The sequence below is a fragment of the Rhinichthys klamathensis genome, unplaced genomic scaffold (assembly GCF_029890125.1).
Source record: "Rhinichthys klamathensis goyatoka isolate OS25496 unplaced genomic scaffold, OSU_Roscu_1.1 h1tg000057l_1, whole genome shotgun sequence".
NCBI lineage: Eukaryota > Metazoa > Chordata > Actinopteri > Cypriniformes > Leuciscidae > Rhinichthys > Rhinichthys klamathensis.
In genome coordinates this window covers 173839-195142 of record NW_026606602.1, presented here as the reverse complement: position 1 = coordinate 195142, position 21304 = coordinate 173839, and the positions used below count along the sequence as shown (strand labels likewise).

Genomic DNA, 21304 nt, shown 5'->3' with positions numbered 1-21304 from the left:
GCTTAGTCAATGAGGCGTTAGAACAGATCATACACACACAAACACACAGATTTTCTGAATGAACAAGCGGGATGTGGAAGTTGCTCTTTATTTGGGATAAAACATGGACATACCTGAAGAAGCCTTAGCAGAGGATGGTTTCGATCCATCGACCTCTGGGTTATGGGCACAGCACGCTTCCGCTGCGCCACTCTGCTCGCCATAGAAGAGCTCCCATTCACAGGTTTTTTCAAAAGGGCTTGCGTTTAGGCACACATGAAGTGCACACGAAGTGCCTCTGTCATAAATGTGATCAGGTGAAAACAACAAAGGGTTTTAGCACAAAGATGTGACAGCTTTTCTTCAAGTATGTTTAACAAGGCCAGCACACAAAGTAATCCGGATGAACGACTACTTCGATAGGCCACTGGGGCATGACTCGCTTGCCCTACTAATTGTCCATCTCATTCAGGTGGCTTAGTCAATGAGGCGTTAGAACAGGGCATACACACACAAACACACAGATTTTCTGAATGAACAAGCGGGATGTGGAAGTTGCTCTTTATTTGGGATAAAACATGGACATACCTGAAGATGCCTTAGCAGAGGATGGTTTCGATCCATCGACCTCTGGGTTATGGGCCCAGCACGCTTCCGCTGCTGTAAACGACCCCAGATGGGACTCGAACCCACAATCCCTGGCTTAGGAGGCCAGTGCCTTATCCATTAGGCCACTGGGGCTGTTCAAAATATCTGCTCATGTGCCCCCATTACTTTGGCTTCAGTGACAACAACAGCATTGGAATTTAAACAAGGCCAGCACACAAAGTAATCCGGATGAACGACTACTTCGATAGGCCACTGGGGCATGACTCACTTGCCCTACTAATTGTCCATCTCATTCAGGTGGCTTAGTCAATGAGGCGTTAGAACAGATCATACACATACAAACACACAGATTTTCTGAATGAACAAGCGGGATGTGGAAGTTGCTCTTTATTTGGGATAAAACATGGACATACCTGAAGAAGCCTTAGCAGAGGATGGTTTCGATCCATCGACCTCTGGGTTATGGGCACAGCACGCTTCCGCTGCGCCACTCTGCTCGCCATAGAAGAGCTCCCATTCACAGGTGTTTTCAAAAGGGCTTGCGTTTAGGCACACATGAAGTGCACACGAAGTGCCTCTGTCATAAATGTGATCAGGTGAAAACAACAAAGGGTTTTAGCACAAAGATGAACGACTACTTCGATAGGCCACTGGGGCATGACTAGCTTGTCCTACTAATTGTCCATCTCATTCAGGTGGCTTAGTCAATGAGGCGTTAGCACAGGGCATACACACACAAACACACAGATTTTCTGAATGAACAAGCGGATGTGGAAGTTGCTCTTTATTTGGGATAAAACATGGACATACCTGAAGAAGCCTTAGCAGAGGATGGTTTCGATCCATCGACCTCTGGGTTATGGGCCCAGCACGCTTCCGCTGCGCCACTCTGCTCACCATAGAAGAGCTCCCATTCACAGGTGTTTTCAAAAGGGCTCGCGTTTAGGCACACATGAAGTGCACATGAAGTGCCTCTGTCATAAATGTGATCAGGTGAAAACAACAAAGGGTTTTAGCACAAAGATGTGACAGCTTTTCTTCAAGTAGGAGCAGAGTATGTTTATAAGTAAAGCTGTCTTAGCAGAGGATGGTTTCGATCCATCGACCTCTGGGTTATGGGCCCAGCACGCTTCCGCTGCGCCACTCTGCTCCTGACAACAGACTTGCCATACTCTACTGTTTTCAAATTGACATGCGTTTAGGCACACTTGAAGTGCTCTTCTGTCATCAATTATGTGGAAGTTGCTCTTTATTTGGGATAAAACATGGACATACCTGAAGAAGCCTTAGCAGAGGATGGTTTCGATCCATCGACCTCTGGGTTATGGGCCCAGCACGCTTCCGCTGCGCCACTCTGCTCGCCATAGAAGAGCTCCCATTCACAGCTGTTTTCAAAAGGGCTTGCGTTTAGGCACACATGAAGTGCACACACATGAAGGCACACACGCCACTCTGCTCCTGACAACAGACTTGCCATACTCTACTGTTTTCAAATTGACATGCGTTTAGGCACACTTGAAGTGCTCTTCTGTCATCAATTAGAACAGGGGAAAAATGCAGAAGGTTCTAGCACACAGCTGATATGAGGCAACTTTTCTTCAAGTAGGAACAGAGCACGTATTTAAAGCTCCAGTCCGTAACTTTTTTAAGTTAAAAATAATCCAAAATAATTATATTAAAAAAAACTTATTCTGCCAGTGGTCAAAACTATCTGCTTGCCATAGCTAGATTCACAACGGTTAGCTTGTAATAATGATTTTAATTCCAGTGGTACTGGTGGGTTTCCGCGGGAAATTCGAGCATGTCTTTGCGTCATGACGTCACACCCGTACACATAAAGAAGGAGTTTCGGCTATAGCCGGCTATACTGCGCGTGACGAGATGTTTAGATGTATAGGCTTTTCTCGCAGCACTTTACATAATTAAACTTATGGCATCCAGAAAGATCCAAACAACAATCATCAGTGTCAACTGGAGATTCAGCAGTTATAAAACCCAAAAGACTTCGTACTTCGGATTTAAGGTGGCTAGAGAAAGAGAAAGAAACCGTCTCATGCGAACACAATGGATTTAAACATCGGCGGGGCTTTTGAAAAGTGCTTGAACTCCGTGTTTTGAAGGGGTTCAAAACGGAAGAAGAGACAGCTTTTTTCTGCTGAACAAGTAAGACATTTCAATAGTTCAATCGTGTAACAGTACGTTTTCTTAATTCACACAGTTATGGAGTTTCCTTTGTTGTGCCTTTCTCGTTTTGCTATTATGGAGAATATGAATTCTGAACTACACAGGTAGCTGCTAACCATAAAACACATTAAATTTAACATTAGTCACGCAATGCTGATGTTGTTAACATGAACAATTTGAGAACAAAGTAGGCTATAATTTGCACGGTTGCTGTAAATCACGTTGATTAAATCTAACGAAGCTTATCATGTCGAATGCTTTTTCCCCCTTAGTTGGTCAGAACAAAAATGGATTTTACTTACTTGTTCAGAAGACATTTTCCGGTAAAAATTCTTATGTTGGTCAAACTTTCAAAAAGTGAATCTGTGATTCTGTATGACATTATATCCACACAGCGCGGTGACTGACAGCAGCACTCGCCTCAAAGCACTGTGTTCATCCGCGCTGTTTCATGCCGATTTAAACAAGGCCAGCACACAAAGTAATCCGGATGAACGACTACTTCGATAGGCCACTGGGGCATGACTCGCTTGCCCTACTAATTGTCCATCTCATTCAGGTGGCTTAGTCAATGAGGCGTTAGAACAGGGCATACACACACAAACACACAGATTTTCTGAATGAACAAGCGGGATGTGGAAGTTGCTCTTTATTTGGGATAAAACATGGACATACCTGAAGATGCCTTAGCAGAGGATGGTTTCGATCCATCGACCTCTGGGTTATGGGCTCAGCACGCTTCCGCTGCGCTACTCTGCTCGACATAGCAGAGCTCCCATTCACAGGTGTTTTCAAAAGGGCTTGCGTTTAGGCACACATGAAGTGCACACGAAGTGCTTCTGTCATAAATGTGATCAGGTGAAAACAACAAAGGGTTTTAGCACAAAGATGTGACAGCTTTTCTTCAAGTAGGAGCAGAGTATGTTTATAAGTAAAGCTGTCTTAGCAGAGGATGGTTTCGATCCATCGACCTCTGGGTTATGGGCCCAGCACGCTTCCGCTGCGCCACTCTGCTCGCCATAGAAGAGCCCCCATTCACAGGTGTTTTCAAAAGGGCTTGCGTTTAGGCACACATGAAGTGCACACGAAGTGCTTCTGTCATAAATGTGATCAGGTGAAAACAACAAAGGGTTTTAGCACAAAGATGTGACAGCTTTTCTTCAAGTAGGAGCAGAGTATGTTTATAAGTAAAGCTGTCTTAGCAGAGGATGGTTTCGATCCATCGACCTCTGGGTTATGGGCCCAGCACGCTTCCGCTGCGCCACTCTGCTCCTGACAACAGACTTGCCATACTCTACTGTTTTCAAATTGACATGCGTTTAGGCACACTTGAAGTGCTCTTCTGTCATCAATTAGAACAGGTGAAAATTGCAGAAGGTTCTAGCACACAGCTGAGGCAACTTTTCTTCAAGTAGGAGCAGAGTATGTTTATAAGTAAAGCTGTCTTAACAGAGGATGGTTTCGATCCATCGACCTCTGGGTTATGGGCCCAGCACGCTTCCGCTGCGCCACTCTGCTGTAAACCACCCCAGATGGGACTCGAACCCACAATCCCTGGCTTAGGAGGCCAGTTCCTTATCCATTAGGCCACTGGGGCTGTTCAAAATATCTGCTCATATTTCCCCATTACTTTGGCTTCAGTGACAACAACAGCATTGGCATTTAAACAAGGCCAGCACACAAAGTAATCCGGATGAACGACTACTTCGATAGGCCACTGGGGCATGACTCGCTTGCCCTACTAATTGTCCATCTCATTCAGGTGGCTTAGTCAATGAGGCGTTAGAACAGGGCATACACACACAAACACACAGATTTTCTGAATGAACAAGCGGGATGTGGAAGTTGCTCTTTATTTGGGATAAAACATGGACGTACCTGATGATGAACAAGTAGGAGGACATACCTCCTACTTGTTCATTCAGAAAATCTGTGTGTTTGTGTGTGTATGCCCTGTTCTAACGCCTCATTGACTAAGCCACCTGAATGAGATGGACAATTAGTAGGGCAAGCGAGTCATGCCCCAGTGGCCAATCGAAGTAGTCGTTCATCCGCATGCTTCTTCAAGTATGCTTAACAAGGCCAGCACACAAAGTAATCCGGATGAACGACTACTTCTATAGGCCACTGGGGCATGACTCGCTTGCCCTACTAATTGTCCATCTCATTCAGGTGGCTTAGTCAATGAGGCGTTAGAACAGGGCATACACACACAAACACACAGATTTTCTGAATGAACAAGCGGGATGTGGAAGTTGCTCTTTATTTGGGATAAAACATGGACATACCTGAAGAAGCCTTAGCAGAGGATGGTTTCGATCCATCGACCTCTGGGTTATGGGCCCAGCACGCTTCCGCTGCGCCACTCTGCTCGCCATAGAAGAGCTCCCATTCACAGGTGTTTTCAAAAGGGCTTGCGTTTAGGCACACATGAAGTGCACACAAAGTGCCTCTGTCATAAATGTGATCAGGTGAAAACAACAAAGGGTTTTAGCACAAAGATGTGACTGCTTTTCTTCAAGTAGGAGCAGAGTATGTTTATAAGTAAAGCTGTCTTAGCAGAGGATGGTTTCGATCCATCGACCTCTGGGTTATGGGCCCAGCACGCTTCCGCTGCGCCACTCTGCTCCTGACAACAGACTTGCCATACTCTACTGTTTTCAAATTGACATGCGTTTAGGCACACTTGAAGTGCTCTTCTGTCATCAATTAGAACAGGTGAAAAATGCAGAAGGTTCTAGCACACAGCTGAGGCAACTTTTCTTCAAGTAGGAGCAGAGTATGTTTATGAGTAAAGCTGTCTTAGCAGAGGATGGTTTCAATCCATCGACCTCTGGGTTATGGGCCCAGCACACTTCCGCTGCGCCACTCTGCTGTAAACCACCCCAGATGGGACTCGAACCCACAATCCCTGGCTTAGGAGGCCAGTGCCTTATCCATTAGGCCACTGGGGCTGTTCAAAATATTTGCTCATGTGCCCCCATTACTTTGGCTTCAGTGACAACAACAGCATTGGCATTTAAACAAGGCCAGCACACAAAGTAATCCGGATGAACGACTACTTCGATAGGCCACTGGGGCATGACTCGCTTGCCCTACTAATTGTCCATCTCATTCAGGTGGCTTAGTCAATGAGGCGTTAGAACAGGGCATACACACACAAACACACAGATTTTCTGAATGAACAAGCGGGATGTGGAAGTTGCTCTTTATTTGGGATAAAACATGGACATACCTGAAGAAGCCTTAGCAGAGGATGGTTTCGATCCATCGACCTCTGGGTTATGGGCCCAGCACGCTTCCGCTGCGCCACTCTGCTCGCCATAGAAGAGCTCCCATTCACAGGTGTTTTCAAAAGGGCTTGCGTTTAGGCACACATGAAGTGCACACAAAGTGCCTCTGTCATAAATGTGATCAGGTGAAAACAACAAAGGGTTTTAGCACAAAGATGTGACTGCTTTTCTTCAAGTAGGAGCAGAGTATGTTTATAAGTAAAGCTGTCTTAGCAGAGGATGGTTTCGATCCATCGACCTCTGGGTTATGGGCCCAGCACGCTTCCGCTGCGCCACTCTGCTCCTGACAACAGACTTGCCATACTCTACTGTTTTCAAATTGACATGCGTTTAGGCACACTTGAAGTGCTCTTCTGTCATCAATTAGAACAGGTGAAAAATGCAGAAGGTTCTAGCACACAGCTGAGGCAACTTTTCTTCAAGCAGGAGCAGAGTATGTTTATAAGTAAAGCTGTCTTAGCAGAGGATGGTTTCGATCCATCGACCTCTGGGTTATGGGCCCAGCACGCTTCCGCTGCTGTAAACCACCCCAGATGGGACTCGAACCCACAATCCCTGGCTTAGGAGGCCAGTGCCTTATCCATTAGGCCACTGGGGCTGTTCAAAATATCTGCTCATGTGCCCCCATTACTTTGGCTTCAGTGACAACAACAGCATTGGAATTTAAACAAGGCCAGCACACAATGTAATCCGGATGAACGACTACTTCGATAAGCCACTGGGGCATGACTCACTTGCCCTACTAATTGTCCATCTCATTCAGGTGGCTTAGTCAATGAGGCGTTAGAACAGATCATACACACACAAACACACAGATTTTCTGAATGAACAAGCGGGATGTGGAAGTTGCTCTTTATTTGGGATAAAACATGGACATACCTGAAGAAGCCTTAGCAGAGGATGGTTTCGATCCATCGACCTCTGGGTTATGGGCACAGCACGCTTCCGCTGCGCCACTCTGCTCGCCATAGAAGAGCTCCCATTCACAGGTTTTTTCAAAAGGGCTTGCGTTTAGGCACACATGAAGTGCACACGAAGTGCCTCTGTCATAAATGTGATCAGGTGAAAACAACAAAGGGTTTTAGCACAAAGATGTGACAGCTTTTCTTCAAGTATGTTTAACAAGGCCAGCACACAAAGTAATCCGGATGAACGACTACTTCGATAGGCCACTGGGGCATGACTCGCTTGCCCTACTAATTGTCCATCTCATTCAGGTGGCTTAGTCAATGAGGCGTTAGAACAGGGCATACACACACAAACACACAGATTTTCTGAATGAACAAGCGGGATGTGGAAGTTGCTCTTTATTTGGGATAAAACATGGACATACCTGAAGATGCCTTAGCAGAGGATGGTTTCGATCCATCGACCTCTGGGTTATGGGCCCAGCACGCTTCCGCTGCTGTAAACCACCCCAGATGGGACTCGAACCCACAATCCCTGGCTTAGGAGGCCAGTGCCTTATCCATTAGGCCACTGGGGCTGTTCAAAATATCTGCTCATGTGCCCCCATTACTTTGGCTTCAGTGACAACAACAGCATTGGAATTTAAACAAGGCCAGCACACAAAGTAATCCGGATGAACGACTACTTCGATAGGCCACTGGGGCATGACTCACTTGCCCTACTAATTGTCCATCTCATTCAGGTGGCTTAGTCAATGAGGCGTTAGAACAGATCATACACATACAAACACACAGATTTTCTGAATGAACAAGCGGGATGTGGAAGTTGCTCTTTATTTGGGATAAAACATGGACATACCTGAAGAAGCCTTAGCAGAGGATGGTTTCGATCCATCGACCTCTGGGTTATGGGCACAGCACGCTTCCGCTGCGCCACTCTGCTCGCCATAGAAGAGCTCCCATTCACAGGTGTTTTCAAAAGGGCTTGCGTTTAGGCACACATGAAGTGCACACGAAGTGCCTCTGTCATAAATGTGATCAGGTGAAAACAACAAAGGGTTTTAGCACAAAGATGAACGACTACTTCGATAGGCCACTGGGGCATGACTAGCTTGTCCTACTAATTGTCCATCTCATTCAGGTGGCTTAGTCAATGAGGCGTTAGCACAGGGCATACACACACAAACACACAGATTTTCTGAATGAACAAGCGGATGTGGAAGTTGCTCTTTATTTGGGATAAAACATGGACATACCTGAAGAAGCCTTAGCAGAGGATGGTTTCGATCCATCGACCTCTGGGTTATGGGCCCAGCACGCTTCCGCTGCGCCACTCTGCTCACCATAGAAGAGCTCCCATTCACAGGTGTTTTCAAAAGGGCTCGCGTTTAGGCACACATGAAGTGCACATGAAGTGCCTCTGTCATAAATGTGATCAGGTGAAAACAACAAAGGGTTTTAGCACAAAGATGTGACAGCTTTTCTTCAAGTAGGAGCAGAGTATGTTTATAAGTAAAGCTGTCTTAGCAGAGGATGGTTTCGATCCATCGACCTCTGGGTTATGGGCCCAGCACGCTTCCGCTGCGCCACTCTGCTCGCCATAGAAGAGCTCCCATTCACAGGTGTTTTCAAAAGGGCTTGCGTTTAGGCACACATGAAGTGCACACAAAGTGCCTCTGTCATAAATGTGATCAGGTGAAAACAACAAAGGGTTTTAGCACAAAGATGTGAGAGCTTTTCTTCAAGTAGGAGCAGAGTATGTTTATAAGTAAAGCTGTCTTAGCAGAGGATGGTTTCGATCCATCGACCTCTGGGTTATGGGACCAGCACGCTCCCGCTGCGCCACTCTGCTCGCCATAGAAGATCTCCCATTCACAGGGGTTTTCAAAAGGGCTTGCGTTTAGGCACACATGAAGTGCACACGAAGTGCCTCTGTCATAAATGTGATCAGGTGAAAACAACAAAGGGTTTTAGCACAAAGATGTGACAGCTTTTCTTCAAGTTATCCGGATGAACGACTACTTCGATAGGCCACTGGGGCATGACTCGCTTGCCCTACTAATTGTCCATCTCATTCTGGTGGCTTAGTCAATGAGGCGTTAGAACAGGGCATACACACACAAACACACAGATTTTCTGAATGAACAAGCGGGATGTGGAAGTTGCTCTTTATTTGGGATAAAACATGGACATACCTGAAGAAGCCTTAGCAGAGGATGGTTTCGATCCATCGACCTCTGGGTTATGGGCCCAGCACGCTTCCGCTGCGCCACTCTGCTCGCCATAGAAGAGCTCCCATTCACAGGTGTTTTCAAAAGGGCTCGCGTTTAGGCACACATGAAGTGCACATGAAGTGCCTCTGTCATAAATGTGATCAGGTGAAAACAACAAAGGGTTTTAGCACAAAGATGTGACAGCTTTTCTTCAAGTAGGAGCAGAGTATGTATATAAGTAAAGCTGTCTTAGCAGAGGATGGTTTCGATCCATCGACCTCTGGGTTATGGGACCAGCACGCTTCCGCTGCGCCACTCTGCTGTAAACCACCCCAGATGGGACTCGAACCCACAATCCCTGGCTTAGGAGGCCAGTGCCTTATCCATTAGGCCACTGGGGCTGTTCAAAATATCTGCTCATGTGCCCCCATTACTTTGGCTTCAGTGACAACAACAGCATGGGCATTTAAACAAGGCCAGCACACAAAGTAATCCGGATGAACGACTACTTCGATAGGCCACTGGGGCATGACTCGCTTGCCCTACTAATTGTCCATCTCATTCAGGTGGCTTAGTCAATGAGGCGTTAGAACGGGGGTGTATTCCAGAAAGCAGGTTATGTGACATACCCAGGTATGTTTAAGAGTAAGTAAGCGTATAACCTCAACTTTCGGTTCCAAAAACGGTGGTAACTTTCAGGGTATGTTAGTAGTCATAGCAACTCACTCTCTGAACTTAACCTGCTCCGGAGCAGGTTATGTTCCAGGGTTAGTTTGTTTCAGAGAGGTGACAGAGCATGGCGTCCCCTGACCATTTTAGTTACATATAGCACTACTTAATCTAACCCTACTTTATACAGTCACAATAATTTTAAATGTTTCTAATTATATAACTTTCAATTTCAGGGTTTCCAAATGTGATTGGGTGCATTGATGGAACCCACATTCACATTAAAGCTCCTTCCATCAATGAAGGAGACTATGTAAATAGGAAGTCAATGCATAGCATCAATGTGCAGGTGACAATAGATTTTTTGGATGCTAAATGTTTGGGTGTTTAAACCATTAAATCACCCTCATCACTGGTCCCCACTAACTAGGTAATATGTGGCCAAGAGGAACCCCCAGTGAACCCAGTAGACCAAAGAGATGGCAGGGTGGTACAAGACATGATTTGCCAAAATCACTTTAATTAAAACCAGTTAACAGTCAAGTGTTGTTCATTGTTTCTTTATTTCCTGTAACAAAAGACATTTGTATTTATTGCTTTAGATTTCATTCAACAACAAATGACAGATTAATGTTTACATACTGTTTCCCACCTTAAGCTAGTGCTCCAGCAATTCAATTTCAAGTCTGGCCTTTTTTAGGTTAAGCCTTTTCTCCTCCATTTGAAGCTGTATAAGGTCCATCTCCATGTCACTTTTTCTGATTTGCTTTTAAAGGTGGACCTTATACAGCTTTTTGGCAGGCAACTAGAAAGACTGAAAAAGTCTGTAATACAAACACAGACCAAATATTTAAATGAGGAAGGAGAACTGCAGAACATTTCTTACACTGCTAAGATTCTGTGTGGAGGTAGATGGACCCTCATCTGTATTAAAAATCTCCTGCCATATTCTGTAAAATGACAATGACAATTTATTTATTCTCTTGTGTAAAATAGGGGGAATGCATTCTATGCATCATACCTCTATGGGCCTCCCCACATTTTCTGTTTCTGTCACAGCAGAAGTGGTCTCTTCATCATCATCCTACAGTGAAAATAAGGAAGGATGCTTGGTCTAGCAAACAGAAACCTAAAGACAATAATCACTTACAACTGTGACAGAGTGTGGTGTTGCAGGAGGATCCAATAATTCAATGTGGCCATCAGCAACTGCAAGAAAATTAAACCATGATAATCATGCATATTCAATTCTCAATGTATATTCTTAAGCAAATACAACTAATAAAGAAGGACATTAGGAGCATCTAAGTACTAGTAATAAGATTACAGTATACAGCATATGCAGTCAAAGCAGCATGCATACTGCACAAGTGAATCAATGACTGTAAAATGAATTCAAAATGCCTTTTTAAAATGGTGACAGTGTTGATGATTTTATTTATTAAAACACTGACAAAAACAGTGTAAACATCAATAAATCATAAGTATTAATATGGTACACCTACATTTTACTAAGCCACTTGTCTTGGTAGCTGAGTCTGACGAACTGCCCCCCTGGAATCCCATCGACCACAGGTGGCCCTTTATTAAGGGACAGTGCCAGCTCCTCAGCTCCCTTCTTTCTATTGGCTACATAGAAAACTAAATTACATTTAATACTAAATTAGTATTAAATGTCAGTAACAAGTTTAGTAAGTTTAGAAAATATTACCTTGCTGGAGAATGTTTTTGTGTTTCATTTTGACTTGGCTCACACTTCTTCTGGCTCCAGACCTGACAAAACGAGAAGCCAACATATAACTAGCCAATTATGTGCATTACTACTGTAATATTAAGAAATGTATGGAGGCCAACAAGTAAATACTTGTCTATTTTTACTACATGCCCCCAAAGAATTTTTGCGTCACAAATTATAAATGGGGTAGGCTATTTTCCCCTTTCATTGTGACACACAAAGGGAAAAAACCCCATTTATAATTTTCTAAACTCAAGCATTTACTCTGTCCATTATTATTTGCCAAGCCAACTTTCTTTTGCTGATGCAGCAGTATTGCTTTTTTATTTATTATTTTTTTTATAATGGGCTTAGGCTATAGTCTTCATAAGCAAGCATTAAAACCTCCAACTCAGTTTCACCGAAGTATCGTATGTAGCTCGCTTTTCTTCTCCCTTGGTTTCCATGGTGACTCCTGAAATCGGCGATCCATTGAAAATGTCTTTATGTACTCGTCGTGCGCGCGCATTAACTCTGGGTTACCAATAGGAGGTTGATTAAACTAACTCAACATAGGTGTTTTGGAACCGACATACCCAGAGTAAGCAAGTTTGGGGTTAACCAACCAAGAGTTCAAGGTTTATCTGACGGTAAGTTAACCTTGCTTTCTGGAATACACCCTGGGGCATACACACACAAACACACAGATTTTCTGAATGAACAAGCGGGATGTGGAAGTTGCTCTTTATTTGGGATAAAACATGGACATACCTGAAGAAGCCTTAGCAGAGGATGGTTTCGATCCATCGACCTCTGGGTTATGGGCACAGCACGCTTCCGCTGCGCCACTCTGCTCGCCATAGAAGAGCTCCCATTCACAGGTGTTTTCAAAAGGGCTTGCGTTTAGGCACACATGAAGTGCACACGAAGTGCCTCTGTCATAAATGTGATCAGGTGAAAACAACAGAGGGTTTTAGCACAAAGATGTGACAGCTTTTCTTCAAGTAGGAGCAGAGTATGTTTATAAGTAAAGCTGTCTTAGCAGAGGATGGTTTCGATCCATCGACCTCTGGGTTATGGGCCCAGCACGCTTCCGCTGCGCCACTCTGCTGTAAACCACCCCAGATGGGACTCGAACCCACAATCCCTGGCTTAGGAGGCCAGTGCCTTATCCATTAGGCCACTGGGGCTGTTCAAAATATCTGCTCATGTGCCCCCATTACTTTGGCTTCAGTGACAACAACAGCATTGGCATTTAAACAAGGCCAGCACACAAAGTAATCCGGATGAACGACTACTTCGATAGGCCACTAGGGCATGACTCGCTTGCCCTACTAATTGTCCATCTCATTCAGGTGGCTTAGTCAATGAGGCGTTAGAACAGGGCATACACACACAAACACACAGATTTTCTGAATGAACAAGCGGGATGTGGAAGTTGCTCTTTATTTGGGATAAAACATGGACATACCTGAAGAAGCCTTAGCAGAGGATGGTTTCGATCCATCGACCTCTGGGTTATGGGCCCAGCACGCTTCCGCTGCGCCACTCTGCTCGCCATAGAAGAGCTCCCATTCACAGGTGTTTTCAAAAGGGCTTGCGTTTAGGCACACATGAAGTGCACACGAAGTGCCTCTGTCATAAATGTGATCAGGTGAAAACAACAAAGGGTTTTAGCACAAAGATGTGACTGCTTTTCTTCAAGTAGGAGCAGAGTATGTTTATAAGTAAAGTTGTCTTAGCAGAGGATGGTTTCGATCCATCGACCTCTGGGTTATGGGCCCAGCACGCTTCCGCTGCGCCACTCTGCTCGCCATAGAAGAGCTCCCATTCACAGGTGTTTTCAAAAGGGCTTGCGTTTAGGCACACATGAAGTGCACACGAAGTGCCTCTGTCATAAATGTGAACAGGTGAAAACAACAAAGGGTTTTAGCACAAAGATGTGACAGCTTTTCTTCAAGTTATCCGGATGAACGACTACTTCGATAGGCCACTGGGGCATGACTCGCTTGCCCTACTAATTGTCCATCTCATTCAGGTGGCTTAGTCAATGAGGCATTAGAACAGGGCATACACACACAAACACACAGATTTTCTGAATGAACAAGCGGGATGTTTCTATCAGATTTAGTATTGGCTGCAGATAAAGTACTAATTGTTGGTGATTTTAATATACATGTAGATAATGAAAAAGATGCTTTGGGATTGGCATTTAAAGACATTGTAAACTCAATTGGAGTTAGACAACACGTGTCAGGACCTACTCATTGTCGTAATCATATCTAATATATGTTATATTATCACATGGAATAGATGTTGATGCTGTTGAAATTCTGCAGCAGAGCGATGACATCTCAGATCATTATCTAGTCTCATGTAAATTACATTTAGCCAAGGCTGCAAAGCCGACTCCGTGTTATAAATACGTTAGACCTATAACTTCTGCCACTAAAGATTGCTTTATCAATAATCTTCCTAATCAGTTTCATCATCTCAGCATCCCAGATAGCTTAGAAGAACTCGATATTGCAACAGAAACGTTTAACTCTCTCTTTTCCAGCACTTTAGACGCAGTTGCTCCGTTGCGCTTAAAGAAGATTAAAGAAAATAGTCCAACGCCGTGGTACAGCGAGCACACTCAGGCCCTAAAGAGAGCAGCCAGAAAAATGGAGCGCAACTGGAAGAAAACTAAACTAGAGGTATTTCGGATTTCGTGGAAAGAGAGCTCAATTGCTTACAGAGAGGCTTTAAAAGCTGCTAGATCTGCTTATTTTTCAAACCTATTAGAAGAAAATAAACATAATCCTAGGTATTTATTTGAAACAGTGGCTAAACTAACGAAAAAGAAAGCTTCAAGCTCAGAAGTGTCAAAGCAACACGGCAGTGATGACTTTATGAACTTCTTCACTTATAAAATTGATAATATCAGGGACAAAATTATAACTATGCAACCGTCTACCACAGTATCGCATCAGGAAGTGCATTGTAGTCTCCCTGAGGAAAAATTTGATTTATTTGTTGCTATAGGAGAGGAAGAATTCTGCAAACTCGTTAATTCATCTAAATCGACAACTTGTATGTTAGATCCTATACCGACTAAGCTACTGAAAGAGATGTTTCCAGAGGTCATATATCCTCTTCTTAATATCATTAATTCATCTTTGTCTCTAGGATACGTACCAAAAACCTTTAAACTGGCTATGATAAAACCGCTTGTTAAAAAACCACAACTTGATCCTACAAAATTAGTCAATTACAGGCCGATCTCGAATCTGCCTTTTCTGTCAAAGATATTAGAAAAAGCAGTATCTTCACAACTATGTTCCTTTCTAGAAAGAAATGATATCTGCGAGGATTTTCAGTCCGGATTTAGACCGTACCATAGCACTGAGACCGCTCTCATTAGAGTCACAAATGATTTGCTCTTATCATCCGATCGTGGTTGTATCTCTCTATTAGTGTTACTCGATCTTAGTGCTGCATTTGACACCATTGACCACAACATTCTTTTAAATAGACTAGAAAACTATGTTGGCATTAGTGGAATTGCATTAGCATGGTTTAAATCATACTTAACTGACCGTTATCAGTTTGTAGCAGTAAATGAAGAGATGTCTTATCGATCACAAGTTCAGTATGGCGTACCACAAGGCTCAGTACTAGGACCGCTGCTGTTCACTCTGTACATGCTACCATTAGGAGATATCACTAGGAAACATGGAGTTAGCTTTCACTGTTATGCCGATGATACTCAGCTGTATATTTCTTCAAAACCCAACGAAACTTACCAATTCACAAAATTAACGGAATGCATAGCTGATATAAAAAATTGGATGACTAGTAATTTCCTACTACTAAATTCTGAAAAGACAGAGATTCTAATTATTGGACAAAAAACTTCCACACGTAATAACCCAGAATACTGTCTAACACTTAATGGCTGCTCTGTCAAGTCTTCGTCGTCGGTTAGGAACCTGGGTGTGTTATTTGATACCAACCTTTCTTTTGAAAGCCACGTGTCTAGTATCTGTAAAACTGCATTTTTCCATCTTAAAAATATATCTAAATTACGCCCAATGATATGCTCTCATTGGGAAATGCGGAACAATTAGTCCATGCGTTCATGACCTCAAGGCTAGATTATTGTAATGCTCTACTGGGTGGTTGCCCTGCACGCTTAATAAACAAACTACAGCTAGTTCAAAACGCCGCAGCTCGAGTTCTTACCAGAACCAGGAAATATGACCATATTAGCCCGGTTCTGTCAACACTGCATTGGCTCCCTATTAAACATCGTATAAATTTTAAAATATTGTTGATTACCTACAAAACACTAAATGGTTTAGCTCCGCAGTACTTGAGCGAGCTCTTAACGCATTATAGTCCTTCACGTCTATTGCGATCTCAAAATTCCGGCCAGTTGATAATACCTAGAATATCTAAATCGACTGCTGGAGGTAGATCCTTTTCCTATTTAGCACCAAAACTTTGGAACAGTCTTCCTACCATTGTCCGGGAAGCAGACACACTCTGTCAGTTCAAAGCTAGACTAAAAACACATCTCTTTGACCTAGCATACACATAATACATTATAGACTTCTATAATTCAATGTTAGGCTGCATAGATTAGGTCAGCCGGAACTGGGAACACTTCCCTTAAATCTTGATGTACTCGCTACATCATAAGAAGAATGGCATCTACGCTAATATTAGTGTCTTTGTTTATCCCGAGGTTTTCCCGCAGCCTGCCGAATCCAGGCCGTGTCCAGATCTGACGAAGGAGATTCGCCCGGACCCGATGACAATGCAGTGCTGAAGTATCCACTATCCTCTCCCTATGGAGGATTCCTTTCCCACTCTACAGATAAAGCGCTGTGAATTCCGGCTCGCGTACCCCGAAGTGATAAAATAAAACAAAATTCTGTATCAAAATTTATAGGCAAGAAAAGTAGTTTGTTTAGGCTGGGTTGTATGAATTACAAACCTGCGCACATATTTTAAAAAGCACATAACTATAGAATTCTGAATGAGCATGTGAACGCCGTCAGCGTTAATCACAGGTTCGCGTTTAAAGTCTGATCATTTCGACGGAGGTGAATCAATCAGAGTTAACTTTAGCTGGAAGTAACATTATTCAAGAACCGCTATAACGCCAAAACAATCTGTTACCTTAAATTATATGTTTATCTCTGTAAAGCTGCTTTGAAACAATTCATTGTTAAAAGCGCTATATAAATGAAGATGACTTGACTTGATGTGGAAGTTGCTCTTTATTTGGGATAAAACATGGACATACCTGAAGAACACTTAGCAGAGGATGGTTTCGATCCATCGACCTCTGGGTTATGGGCCCAGCACGCTTCCGCTGCGCCACTCTGCTCGCCATAGAAGAGCCCCCATTCACAGGTGTTTTTAAAAGGGCTTTCGTTTAGGCACACATGAAGTGCACACGAAGTGCCTCTGTCATAAATGTGATCAGGTGAAAAAAACAAAGGGTTTTAGCACAAAGATGTGACAGCTTTTCTTCAAGTAGGAGCAGAGTATGTTTATAAGTAAAGATGTCTTAGCAGAGGATGGTTTCGATCCATCGACCTCTGGGTTATGGGCCCAGCACGCTTCCGCTGCGCCACTCTGCTCGCCATAGAAGAGCTCCCATTCACAGGTATTTTCAAAAGGGCTTGCGTTTAGGCACACATGAAGTGCACACGAAGTGCCTCTGTCATAAATGTGATCAGGTGAAAACAACAAAGGGTTTTAGCACAAAGATGTGACAGCTTTTCTTCAAGTAGGAGCAGAGTATGTTTATAAGTAAAGCTGTCTTAGCAGAAGATGGTTTCGATCCATCGACCTCTGGGTTATGGGCCCAGCACGCTTCCGCTGCGCCACTCTGCTGTAAACCACCCCAGATGGGACTCAAACCCACAATCCCTGGCTTAGGAGGGCAGTGCCTTTCCATTAGGCCACTGGGGCTGTTCAAAATATCTGCTCATCTGCCCCCATTACTTTGGCTTCAGTGACAACAACAGCATTGGCATTTAAACAAGGCCAGCACACAAAGTAATCCGGATGAACGACTACGTCGATAGGCCACTGGGGCATGACTCGCTTGCCCTACTAATTGTCCATCTCATTCAGGTGGCTTAGTCAATGAGGCGTTAGAACAGGGCATACACACACAAACACACAGATTTTCTGAATGAACAAGCGGGATGTGGAAGTTGCTCTTTATTTGGGATAAAACATGGACATACCTGAAGAAGCCTTAGCAGAGGATGGTTTCGATCCATCAACAAGGCCAGCACACAAAGTAATCCGGATGAACGACTACTTCGATAGGCCACTGGGGCATGACTAGCTTGCCCTACTAATTGTCCATCTCATTCAGGTGGCTTAGTCAATGAGGCGTTAGAACAGGGCATACACACACAAACACACAGATTTTCTGAATGAACAAGCGGATGTGGAAGTTGCTCTTTATTTGGGATAAAACATGGACATACCTGAAGAAGCCTTAGCAGAGGATGGTTTCGATCCATCGACCTCTGGGTTATGGGCCCAGCACGCTTCCGCTGCGCTACTCTGCTCGCCATAGAAGAGCTCCCATTCACAGGTGTTTTCAAAAGGGCTCGCGTTTAGGCACACATGAAGTGCACATGAAGTGCCTCTGTCATAAATGTGATCAGGTGAAAACAACAAAGGGTTTTAGCACAAAGATGTGACAGCTTTTCTTCAAGTAGGAGCAGAGTATGTTTATAAGTAAAGCTGTCTTAGCAGAGGATGGTTTCGATCCATCGACCTCTGGGTTATGGGCCCAGCACGCTTCCGCTGCGCCACTCTGCTCCTGACAACAGACTTGCCATACTCTACTGTTTTCAAATTGACATGCGTTTAGGCACACTTGAAGTGCTCTTCTGTCATCAATTAGAACAGGTGAAAAATGCAGAAGGTTCTAGCACACAGCTGAGGCAACTTTTCTTCAAGTAGGAGCAGAGTATGTTTATGAGTAAAGCTGTCTTAGCAGAGGATGGTTTCAATCCATCGACCTCTGGGTTATGGGCCCAGCACGCTTCCGCTGCGCCACTCTGCTGTAAACCACCCCAGATGGGACTCGAACCCACAATCCCTGGCTTAGGAGGCCAGTGCCTTATCCATTAGGCCACTGGGGCTGTTCAAAATATCTGCTCATGTGCCCCCATTACTTTGGCTTCAGTGACAACAACAGCATTGGCATTTAAACAAGGCCAGCACACAAAGTAATCCGGATGAACGACTACTTCGATAGGCCACTGGGGCATGACTCGCTTGCCCTACTAATTGTCCATCTCATTCAGGTGGCTTAGTCAATGAGGCGTTAGAACAGGGCATACACACACAAACACACAGATTTTCTGAATGAACAAGCGGGATGTGGAAGTTGCTCTTTATTTGGGATAAAACATGGACATACCTGAAGAAGCCTTAGCAGAGGATGGTTTCGATCCATCGACCTCTGGGTTATGGGCCCAGCACGCTTCCGCTGCGCCACTCTGCTCGCCATAGAAGAGCTCCCATTCACAGGTGTTTTCAAAAGGGCTTGCGTTTAGGCACACATGAAGTGCACACAAAGTGCCTCTGTCATAAATGTGATCAGGTGAAAACAACAAAGGGTTTTAGCACAAAGATGTGACAGCTTTTCTTCAAGTAGGAGCAGAGTACCTCTGGGTTATGGGCCCAGCACGCTTCCGCTGCGCCACTCTTCTCGCCATAGAAGATCTCCCATTCACAGGTGTTTTCAAAAGGGCTTGCGTTTTTATGCACACATGAAGTGCACACGAAGTGCCTCTGTCATAAATGTGATCAGGTGAAAACAACAAAGGGTTTTAGCACAAAGATGTGACTGCTTTTCTTCAAGTAGGAGCAGAGTATGTTTATAAGTAAAGCTGTCTTAGCAGAGGATGGTTTCGATCCATCGACCTCTGGGTTATGGGCCCAGCACGCTTCCGCTGCGCCACTCTGCCCCTGACAACAGACTTGCCATACTCTACTGTTTTCAAATTGACATGCGTTTAGGCACACTTGAAGTGCTCTTCTGTCATCAATTAGAACAGGTGAAAAATGCAGAAGGTTCTAGCACACAGCTGAGGCAACTTTTCTTCAAGTAGGAGCAGAGTATGTTTATGAGTAAAGCTGTCTTAGCAGAGGATGGTTTCAATCCATCAACCTCTGGGTTATTGGCCCAGCACGCTTCCGCTGTGCCACTCTGCTGTAAACCACCCCAGATGGGACTCGAACCCACAATCCCTGGCTTAGGAGGCCAGTGCCTTATCCATTAGGCCACTGGGGCTGTTCAAAATATCTGCTCATCTGCCCCCATTACTTTGGCTTCAGTGACAACAACAGCATTGGCATTTAAACAAGGCCAGCACACAAACTAATCCGGGTGAACGACTACTTCGATAGGCCACTGGGGCATGACTCGCTTGCCCTACTAATTGTCCATCTCATTCAGGTGGCTTAGTCAATGAGGCGTTAGAACAGGGCATACACACACAAACACACAGGGTGCTTCTCATTTCTTATTTGTGCATCCTCGCTTCCTTTCCTCGCGTCTCAGCTCCACCCCCTGTAGGACGCGAGGGAAGGCTGCAAGGAAAAAAAATGAGGACGGAGGAATTGACTGAAAGCTTTTTTATACATTGGAATACTTGATCACTCGAGCGTCACTTCACAGCGTCATCAGCAGTGCTCAAAGGATCTGCCCTTATGTTGTTAAAGTTTGTTTATTTAAGAAATTAATAATAACTAATAATAAAGCAAGATACCTTGTTGAAATATGTGAGTTGTGTGGTTTATGTAAACTACAAAAGTAAAGTATAAATTCAAATGATTGTGACAGATGTGAAGGGGGAGGAGAATTGATACGTGCGTCATGTTTAGTCGATAAAACTCTTCCGCAAAGGGTACACCTGTGTATCCTCGCTCATAGCTCCTCTGGAAGCCTCCTCGATCCTCGATCCTCGCCTCCTCGCGGTGCAATTAGAGAATTGAGATGTCCTTCAAGATGGCTGAGCTCGATCGGTTTCCGGGTCATAGGATGGAGGACGGAGGAGCGAGGAGACGAGGAGGGATATTGAGAAGCACCCACAGATTTTCTGAATGAACAAGCGGGATGTGGAAGTTGCTCTTTATTTGGGATAAAACATGGACATACCTGAAGAAGCCTTAGCAGAGGATGGTTTCGATCCATCAACAAGGCCAGCACACAAAGTAATCCGGATGAACGACTACTTCGATAGGCCACTGGGGCATGACTAGCTTGCCCTACTAATTGTCCATCTCATTCAGGTGGCTTAGTCAATGAGGCGTTAGAACAGGGCATACACACACAAACACACAGATTTTCTGAATGAACAAGCGGATGTGGAAGTTGCTCTTTATTTGGGATAAAACATGGACATACCTGAAGAAGCCTTAGCAGAGGATGGTTTCGATCCATCGACCTCTGGGTTATGGGCCCAGCACGCTTCCGCTGCGCTACTCTGCTCGCCATAGAAGAGCTCCTATTCACAGGTGTTTTCAAAAGGGCTTGCGTTTAGGCACACATGAAGTGCACACGAAGTGCCTCTGTCATAAATGTGATCAGGTGAAAACAACAAAGGGTTTTAGCACAAAGATGTGACAGCTTTTCTTCAAGTAGGAGCAGAGTATGTTTATAAGTAAAGCTGTCTTAGCAGAGGATGGTTTCGATCCATCGAC

At 44.3% G+C, this 21304-nt stretch overlaps 9 non-coding genes across 9 annotated transcripts; all 9 read right to left on the bottom strand.

Moving 5' to 3' along the window:
* Positions 1 to 647: 647 nt before the first annotated feature.
* trnar-ccu (transfer RNA arginine (anticodon CCU)) lies at positions 648 to 720 on the bottom strand. The gene has a single exon. It is a non-coding gene; the product is annotated as a tRNA-Arg (tRNA).
* A 3576-nt stretch (positions 721 to 4296) lies between these two features.
* trnar-ccu (transfer RNA arginine (anticodon CCU)) lies at positions 4297 to 4369 on the bottom strand. Its single transcript has one exon. It is a non-coding gene; the product is annotated as a tRNA-Arg (tRNA).
* Positions 4370 to 5653: 1284 nt separating this feature from the next.
* Positions 5654 to 5726, bottom strand: trnar-ccu (transfer RNA arginine (anticodon CCU)). Its single transcript has one exon. It is a non-coding gene; the product is annotated as a tRNA-Arg (tRNA).
* An 864-nt stretch (positions 5727 to 6590) lies between these two features.
* On the bottom strand, positions 6591 to 6663 carry trnar-ccu (transfer RNA arginine (anticodon CCU)). The gene has a single exon. It is a non-coding gene; the product is annotated as a tRNA-Arg (tRNA).
* Positions 6664 to 7478: 815 nt separating this feature from the next.
* On the bottom strand, positions 7479 to 7551 carry trnar-ccu (transfer RNA arginine (anticodon CCU)). The gene has a single exon. It is a non-coding gene; the product is annotated as a tRNA-Arg (tRNA).
* Positions 7552 to 9514: 1963 nt separating this feature from the next.
* trnar-ccu (transfer RNA arginine (anticodon CCU)) lies at positions 9515 to 9587 on the bottom strand. Its single transcript has one exon. It is a non-coding gene; the product is annotated as a tRNA-Arg (tRNA).
* Positions 9588 to 12686: 3099 nt separating this feature from the next.
* On the bottom strand, positions 12687 to 12759 carry trnar-ccu (transfer RNA arginine (anticodon CCU)). Its single transcript has one exon. It is a non-coding gene; the product is annotated as a tRNA-Arg (tRNA).
* Positions 12760 to 18662: 5903 nt separating this feature from the next.
* trnar-ccu (transfer RNA arginine (anticodon CCU)) lies at positions 18663 to 18735 on the bottom strand. The gene has a single exon. It is a non-coding gene; the product is annotated as a tRNA-Arg (tRNA).
* Positions 18736 to 19819: 1084 nt separating this feature from the next.
* trnar-ccu (transfer RNA arginine (anticodon CCU)) lies at positions 19820 to 19892 on the bottom strand. Its single transcript has one exon. It is a non-coding gene; the product is annotated as a tRNA-Arg (tRNA).
* Between the last annotated feature and the right edge of the window lie 1412 nt (positions 19893 to 21304).